The sequence below is a fragment of the Lepisosteus oculatus genome, unplaced genomic scaffold (genome assembly GCF_040954835.1).
Source record: "Lepisosteus oculatus isolate fLepOcu1 unplaced genomic scaffold, fLepOcu1.hap2 HAP2_SCAFFOLD_88, whole genome shotgun sequence".
In the NCBI taxonomy this organism is placed as follows: domain Eukaryota; kingdom Metazoa; phylum Chordata; class Actinopteri; order Semionotiformes; family Lepisosteidae; genus Lepisosteus; species Lepisosteus oculatus.
The window spans coordinates 360,386-369,762 of NW_027168426.1; the positions used below are offsets into that span (position 1 = coordinate 360,386).

Consider the following 9,377-nt stretch of genomic DNA (forward strand, 5'->3'; position numbering starts at 1 on the left):
CTGGTGTGGGTCTTAATTGCACCCGGAGTTCTGAAGGTCAGAACTGGTTTGGGTCTTAATTGCACCCGGAGTTCTGAGGCTCAGAATCGGTGTGGGCCTTAATTGCGCCCGGGGTTCTAGAGCAAGTGGTGCATTAAATGCACGTAGTTCAGGACTGGTGTGGGTCTTAATTGCACCCGGAGTTCTGAAGGTCAGAACTGGTTTGGGTCTTAATTGCACCCGGAGTTCTGTGGCTCGGGATCGGTGTGGGCCTTAATTGCGCCCGGGGTTCTGGAGCTGAGTGGTGCATTAAATGCACGTATAATCCAGGATTGGTGTGGGCTTTAATTACGCCCGGGGTCCTGAGATTAGCTACGCCTTGATCGTGCACAGATTGGAGTGGCGTGGTTTCTGGCGTGGCGTGGTTTTTTTTTTTGTTTTAAAGGAAACAGGAGTAGAAGAGATATATGTATGTATGTTTTTGGTGTTTTCCTTGTTTGTGAAATACATATACACACGCACGACACTAACATAAACACACCTCATAATAAAGAGCAAAGCATTAAGTAGCAGGATTTAAAGGACGTTGAGACCCGAGAATCGCCCTGATTGAGCTCAGTGCGTAAGTCCACCCCGGGGCAAAAGCAGCGATGCTGGCGTTCTGGGGATGGTGAATTACTGATCAAGAAAGGGGGTTTTCGAGGTCTCGTTTCTTACCTGTGAACAGTGCGGTGTAAGTCCTCTCTAAAGTCTCGGAGAGGCATTTAGATCTGGAGGTAACAGACGCCCTTGGCTGAATGAGTGCAGTAATGCACAGGTTTTTCCAAGTGAAAACATCCCCCTACTGAATGAGCTGTTACCTCACACACGACAAAAGTAAATCTTAAAGAGACCGAACATGTGCGCTAACTGATGGTTTGAGAAAGTGGTGGAAGGGTCCGTTTAAATATCGGAAAAGTGTAAGTTGACGGAAAAGAAGGAGAAAAATATGGAAAAAGCTGAGTTTGTCAGAGGGAATTTGGGGGCGAAGACGCCTGTAAAGAAAGCATATATGAGTATTGATTGGCAAAAGCACAAGCATGTAGCTCCCACCCTGGTGCACGGCCGGCACCAGTGGTGGCAGATACATGAGAAAAAAAAAAAAGAAATTGGGATGTGACTTAAAAGTGTGTTTACGGGGAAAACAAAAACCCGGAAGAAAAGATATTTTAATCGCTACGAAAGAGTATAGAAAAAAAGCTAAAAGAGGCAGTACAGGAGAATGAGAAACTAAAGAAGGAATTAACTCCTGGTCACGCTGCACTGGTTAATGTGCTGCAGCCAGCGACTAAGTTATATCCTGCTCTCCCACAGGGGAACAAACAGGCAGGAAACGAAAATAATTGGGATCAATTCCCTCAGTGGCCATATGGAGAAGGGGGGTCTGATTGGGATAACACTTGGTATGAGTGTGATAAAGACGGATCAGGGTCTCCCCTGTTAGAGGGAGGGCGCCCGCAGATCTGTACTCTCACTCGAAGTGGGAAAGGACTTGATGTAGCAGGGGCTGGCGCCGTTGATGACAGTGCCACTCTAACACTGTCTCGCACCCCGTCGAGGGGGTCTGCAATCGCACCTACCTTCCCTGATTTCCCCCATACGATCAAATCCAAAACCGTAAGATATTGACCGGTGGGCTAAAGTACCGCACCCGAAATTAGAAATGCAGCGAACCTGGAGTGCGCTTCAGGAATTAAAAGGATTCATGTAGAAGTAAAACAAGAATACAGCACATTGTATTACGAAGAGAAAAATATATTCTCGATGTGTATGTGTGTTTTATGAATTTGTGTGCCGGCATGTATGTGTGTAACTGTGAGTTTTGGTATACTAAATGACGGTGTGAGTGTGTTTAGCCAGCGGGACTGGCTAGAGACGTAACTAAAGAGACTTGACGAAAATCAACTTAAGGAGATTGGAAAATATAAGAGCGTCTGAAACGTATAAGTACAGTGCAGGTGGACGTAAAAGTAGTTAAACAGTTTTTGTATTATTATAAATTATTATAAATTGTAATTTATACAATTAGTTGCAATAATGGAAACAATTTGGTTTTATTCGAATGTCTCGAAACCAGACATGCTGAAACGGTGTAGGTTTAGAATCGAGACTGGGGAGAATAACGTCTTGTGAGAAAATCTGTTTACCTAACGATTAGATCCTGTAAATCCCTTGTAGCCTCCCTAAGTCTGTCCCAGTCCAGTGGATAAAAATGTACTGTTAATGGAGTGTTGGTTTCTCTGTTAGGGGATACTGGAGCACTACTGTCCTGCTTGTTTCACTCCTCTGTTCAACAGTGTACTATAGAGCAATGTATATGGGAAGATGGCAGGAGGCCACAGGAGTATTGGGACAGCAAGTTTTACTTGCCGAGTACCAGATTTTAATGGGTGGTTTTATTCCAGATCTATTGGGTTGGAATATTATGCATTACAAAGAATGACTATGCAGAACAGGGTATCACGTGGCTTCAACTGGCTGTGATCACTCAGTATGTTGATGGTATTCTGAGTGCTTCCCCTGACGAGGAAACCCACAAGTCTGAGTTGCTTCAGCTTTAGAGTGTCTAATAGAAGCAGTTATGATAAGGCCCTTTTGTGTCTAGCATTGTGAAATTTTAACAGGGCCTGGGTGCAATGTTTTTTACAGGGTGAGCACAACTCTTAACAGATCTGCTTAAGGGGGGAGTGCAGTACAAGGACAAGATTGCCTTGGTTCCCGCAGCAAAAGCCGCCTTTAATAATTTGAATCAAGTTCTCTTACAGGTGCTGAGACTGGGGTTTCCTCAGATGGATCAACCATTCCTTTGTATTATTGCAAGTTGCTGACAGAGGCCACACAAGGAGCCCGCGAGCAGGTCCTGGAGGCGTGGGGACCACCACCTGAAGGAGGGCACGACCTCATCCCAGGAGAGTGGGTGTGGATCAGGAAATTTCCTTCACAGGTTCTCCAGCCCAGGTGGGACGGACCCTACCAGATCCTGTTGACAACCGAGTCTGCGGTTCGAGTGGAAGGAAAAGATCGCTGGATCCACGCGCCACACTGCCGACGAGCCTCATCCCCATTTACAGACTCAGAATGAAATCATTTCTGTTTATAACAATAATTGTTGCTGTAGGACTATGTTCCGCAGGAATTAATGATCATCTCTCCCACAAAGGAGAACATGGAATTAATTCCTTTTTAGGCCTCTCCTATCCTAGCTAAGAAAACCAACCAAAGTGCCTGCTGGGTGTGTGCCGCATTACCCAAATATGTACAGGGAGGACTTCCTATGGGAGCCATTCCTTGGCGTCGCGAGGAAGTCATAGGCATGATCATTTGGAGGGATAATTTAGGAAATTTTAATATGACAAACTATGGGGGTTGCCATAACACGACTTTAACCTGCACAACATTACAATATCTACAGGAGCGAGGCTTAGAGCCCACGAGTTTCACAGGCTCTTACGCTCCTAAATATAACAGAAGCCATACACCACCATACCTGACTCTAAATAAGGAACGTGAGGGAAACATATGTTTTCAGCACACTAATGGTCTGCACTTGGTTGGATGGAGTCGTTGCAACCTTACCATCGCTGCAAATATATCCACCTCTACCTTCCAAATTCCAGGATGGGATCGGCACACCCCACAATTCGGTATAAGTTTCTTATTTTCAGAGGCATGGGGAGCGCCAAACGGAACATATTTCATTTGTGGAAAACGAGCCTACCCAAGGTTGCCAGCCCAGTGGTCTGGCTCATGTTATTTAGGATATGTGGTTCCTCATATCCGTGTTCAAATCCACAGCCCCTTCGGACCTAACCACAGACCACAAAGAAAATTGGCTGATTGGGAATATTATTTAGGTATAATATTTCCACAAGCCGGCATGAACTTTCTGAGTCGAGAGTTAATTCAAATGGCCTCGACTTTAGAAGAATTAGCAAATTCTACCTCATCTAGTCTGAAGGCTGTTAATGATGAAATGGTAGCCCTCAGAACAGTGGCCATGCAGAACCGACTAGCTTTAGATTATGTACTGGCGGCCCAAGGAGGAACTTGTGCAGTAATTGGCACTGAATGCTGCACATATATTCCTGAAAATTCTGAGCACATCTCAGATCTGGCCCAACACATTTACAATGAGGGACAGAAATTTCAGTATGGGTAAAGTCTGTGTTTGGGGCCTGGGGTGGAACCTTTTTATAGTGTTTATCCGTAGGAGTAGTATTGTTTATATGTATAATTGTAATCATCACATTCACAAAAAAATGTATCACATCTTGCTATAACCGTGGAACGTACAATGACATGGCAATACATACCTGTTCGCCAAGAAAGGAAAGATCTGCCCTGACATTGTATTTATAAAAATAGGCTACACTGACGTATGCCATATTTTATAAGGGGGGAATGAAGAAAGATGTGAAGACGGGGGTTTGAATTTAATCCTTTCTGTAGGGGGTTTAGACTTCTAAGTCACAAGCTGGGGTTTATGGCAGGAAAGGGGGTTAACTGATAAGGATTGCAGATGCAAGCTAGGAACCCCCCTGGGTGTAATGTTAAACTGACCATTTGCCCAGAACATCGTAAACTGGCCAAATACCATGAACCCCCCTCTTTACCATCAGACCGAGTGACGTCAGAAACGGAGAAGAAAACACTATATAACCCAAAAGTTTGTAACAGTACGTGGAACAATACTTCGGTTTTGTTGTTTCTTGCGGGAAACAAGACTTCGGCTTTATTGTTCCTTGCATGCAATAAACTCATCTGTTTTACTTCATCTCGGGATCAAGAACCTTATTTCTTCTGTTACAACAACCAGAACTATAACAGTCCTTAACACTTAACTACACCATTCCAAACTAACACTAAAGAAACACTAGTATATACTGGTATAACAAATATAACCAAACATAATCATTAACTGAGCAGTCACTGGGAGCAAATCTCCTTCCCATCCACAAAGGCCCTCGCTCCCACAAAGTAGGCTCTCCTCCCCTCTCTTCTGGCAGCTTCAACCTGGGGCCACAGCTGGTTCCTGGTACTCCTGTCCGCGGCAGACAGGTCCTCTGCAAACCTCAGTTTGTTCCCATTCAAATACTCATTCTCCCTCGCCGCTCGCCACAGCATGTCCCTCGCCGTCCTCTTGGTGAACTGTATTATAATCGATCTGGGGCGCACTTGCCCAGACATGTTCGCTCTCCCGAGCCTGTGAACAAAGTCAATGGCCGATATTGTCACGCCCGACATCCCTCCCTAGAGGGCGCTCCACTGCTCTCATTATCGTTCTTGTCATTTAGCTCTCCAGGTGTACCTTTTTAGTGTTATTATTTAAAGACCAGCTCCTCCAGTCCTCGGGGCTCATCATTAGGGTAAGATGTCGCGAGGCCCGCCTAGCACCAGGAAACCCTACGTCCGTCTCCTGAGGGCATAGGCCTCATCCCCGACACCTCCCGTTTCCTGAGCCCGGGGTCTGGAGGATCTCGCCCCGTCACCCTTGGACCTCCATGTTTCGTTCGTCTGTGTGCTCCCCTCTCTCGGGGATTTTAACTTTGTCGCGTTCCAGGATGGATTTCCAGTTGATGGACTTTCGGACTGTGCTTTGACCTGCCCTTGGACTCGTTTGGATTTGGATGCCGTTTTGTCTTCCCCGTACACTGTCTCACGGACTGTCACTATTATTTTGTGCACTATTAAACCCCTCTGTGTTCCTTTTACCACGCCTCCTGTTTTCTCCAGCTCTTACCGCATCGCATAGGGTCTTCTACAATATCTGACACGGATTCCAGTTCGTGTCCGTTACAGATATTACGTCCTCCTGGTCCGGCAGGGTCCTTTTACAGATACCCTTCACTGTTGCAACAAGGTCCTTATCACGTTCCTCTTTAACTCCAAATAATTTTAAATTCCATCATCGACGGTATCTATCTACATCGTTCACTTTCAATTCAAGTTCTTTAATATGCTTTTCTTGTTTGGTATTTACTTGTTTAAGAACTTTTACTTCACTCTTTAAGTCTTCAACCTCTTTAAACACACAGTCCATGGACTTTTTAAGACTTTCGATTGCGACTGTATTAGATCAAATCATTTCCTTCAGCTCACCCATGCTCTGTGCCATCATGTTGAAGATGTTGGTCTGGAGCTCCTCCAGCGTCAGGTCGCCCCTTCCTCTCTTGGCTGCCGGGGTTTTCACAGGTGTGCTGGGCAGGGACTCCGGCTCTTCCTCTGGCAGCTGAGTCTCACTTGGGCTGCGAACGCTCGCGTACGAGCGCATCTCCAGCACTCTTTCCACGTCCCCTCCAGCTGCTTCACTTTTCCCTTTAGTTGCCATCAATTTTCTTGTAGTGCTATACATATACGATTGAGGTTTCTTAGACTTCTCCTTCGAAGACCCAGCACTCTCTTTTCTTTTCCCAGTGTTACTCATATCGAAATTCTTAAACCTAAAAAAAAACGTTTTTTTTTCTTTCAATTATAACTGAAGTTTAAACAAGTAGTGTTAAGTCCTTATTTTTCTGTAGTCAAAAAAAGCAAAAATTAACATTCAGGTCATGAAAAACTCAAAAAAAATCCTCAACCACTAAACTTTACCTCCCACCTGAGCGCCATCTTGAACGCCCCTACCACCAGAGAATGCTCACGATTTCGGAAGCTGTCTCCGGGACGTGCTGATTCCACACATCCTGAATAAATCATGATATTGTTAGTTGCTGTAGCTAGACGTTCAAATGAGTTTCATGGCCAGATGGACTGTTTCCTCCAGCGGTATAGTATTGCAGTGAGACAGCACGATGCCTGCAAGACTATGTCACGCTAAACGCCACAGATTGTGTTTGTCCGTTCATGTCAGTCATCCTGCAGCCACGGGAAGTGGGACACAAACATGCCGCAATGCTTTCAAGACATTAGGATTTGTTTGTGCAACATCCGAGAAGAGTACTTGTGGCTTGAATGTGAACTGTACGTGCCCGCCCCCTTTCCTCTGTAGTGCATGAGTTCCTCCCGGCATGCCCTTCGTCATTGTTCTGTCATCTTGTATTTAAAGGGTTGTATTTCTGCTGCTGAAAAGAATCAACGGGTTTCTTTGTTCCCAACGGAGCCCTTGTCTGTCATGAAATTCTTCAAAACCTCAAGCTAGAAGAAGACGACAAATATGAAGCGTTACAGCAACGACATGCCATGAGACGATTGATAACGATTTCCATAGGATCCCCGCGGTTGCCTGGCAACCGTCAGCTTTGCGCAGTGGCAGTATCGTAGCCTGTGAGGTTTAGCCGAGGCGGGATTATTGCTAGTTGAAAACTTTTCCCAATACCCCGCTTCCGCCGGTTTGCAATACAATCGGCAAAAGCAATTTTTGACAGTCTCGTTAGAGACTGAGCAAGGTGTTTAAAGACAGATTTGGTCATGGTGACATCATGGTAGAAAGAAGCGAGCTTGTTCCCAGTGGGCATTGATTCGTCGAATATACGTATATTTACGGTGAAATTACGGCTATACGTATATATACGTCGCCTCGAAGTATAATCAACGTCGAATTGCAACCGTAAAATTGACGACATTAACAAACGCATATATAACGTCGAAAACACATCTAACACAGTGCCTGAGGCTTTTTACTGTATGTATCGTGTGTGCCGCAACTAGGAGTATACGGCACTCTGCACAGTGTACGAAGTAAATTATTTTCGCAGCAATTAATTTACACGTGTATAATAAATATAGTAAATATAATAAATTAATTACTGCGAAAATAATTTACTTCGTACACTGTGCAGAGTGCCGTATACTCCTAGTTGCGGCACACAATCAATGCCCACAGCTTGGCATACAAGGGTTTTGCTGAGGGGGTCTTGCCACCTGCCTGAAAAAAAACAGTAAAATGTTTGAGTGCCTATAGAGTTTCTATTTTTATTTTCTTGACAAAAGTCCCCCATCAGTGCGCGGTGCCCGAGGAAAAATCTGTAGGGGGGCGTCTGAAATTCTGAGGGGGGAGTGATATTTCAGTTGAAACGGAGCTGTACGGTGCAGCTACCCAAATGAAATCTCGCAGCTATGCCGTTGATTAGTGCTTCATGATAGAAGATAACGACTAGCAATCTGGTATTTGCGATGAAGTTCAGTTTCACATTTTTCGTCACTCTCAAGGTTTGTATTGCCTGGAGCGAAAAGTACCATAAGCGTTCATTTTTGCAGCTACATGGACGTTCTGAATCGTTAAGAAAAAAATGTTGTAAAACCAACAGAAAGCACAGACTGCTATAACTAGTCCTAGTTATATAACGATTTTAAGTATAATGATAAACTACTGCAAGGAATCGGTCCACCTGAGCAAACAGGATCGTAATGTTGACACTCAATAATATGTGCAGTTCCTGGACGGATAGCCCTCCTGCCTATCAAACAGACTGAGTGACTGTTCGTGTCATTTAGTGTTGTCTGACCATTGACAAAGTACAACTATTTTTTTAGGGTGCAAATTAAGTTAGGTAAAACTTTTTGCCCAAAACTGAAGGGGCGACATTCCCCCCTCCCCCCGTGATGCCAGGCCTGTCCCCATCCTATTCCATAATGTCATTATATATAATACCATACAACAGTGACCGATCCTTACTTATTGCATGCGTTAAAATTGCACATCAGCTCATAGCAGCGATGTATTATCAATGTTAAATTTCAACCATAATATCGACAACATTAATAAACGCATACGTTGAGAAAATATCGAACCCAGCATATTTTCCGGTTATATACCACAATGCATTGCTAGTATTCGTTGGTCACCATTTTGGACACGTTTTTCAAACGTAAAAGTATATCCGAAAATATCTCAGCAATCCTCTTTTGACGAGTAAGTATGAACAATAATAATACTATCTGAATACATACAGATCTTTCTTAATATTATTTTGATTAAAATAGTATGTGAATAAGCAAAAAAATGGCACATAAAATAGTGTGAATGGGGAAGATGACACAAAATCGTTTTGCCGTTTCTCTTATTCTTATTCTATGTTGTACTTTCAAACTTTGGGTACTCTTTAATTAGGACAGACTTTATTGCTCAACTGCTATGATGCAAGCCAAATTTTATACATTTATTTCAGCTTTGAGCTTAGTAAACCGTTCATTTTTTAGATTATACTAAAGAAGATATTAATCATCATTTATTTGGGAAGTAATATTATATAATTTTCTCCTAGCTGCGGTGCTGAAGTCCCACCCTACATCAACAGAAAAAGAAATAAAGGAGCACGCAATGTGTTACTTGAAGAATGCATATGCAAGGCAGGGGGCCAGGAGATCTGGACTCTGAAAATAATAGGTTTTTGGTTCTAACTGTTAGGACAATTAGACAGGGT

General features: G+C 43.8%; 1 non-coding gene across 1 annotated transcript; it reads left to right on the forward strand.

The window, feature by feature from the left end:
• The first annotated feature begins 7,249 nt into the window (after positions 1-7,249).
• Positions 7,250-7,391, forward strand: LOC138236270 (U4 spliceosomal RNA). Its single transcript, XR_011188563.1, has one exon. It is a non-coding gene; the product is annotated as a U4 spliceosomal RNA (small nuclear RNA).
• The last annotated feature ends 1,986 nt before the right edge of the window (positions 7,392-9,377 follow it).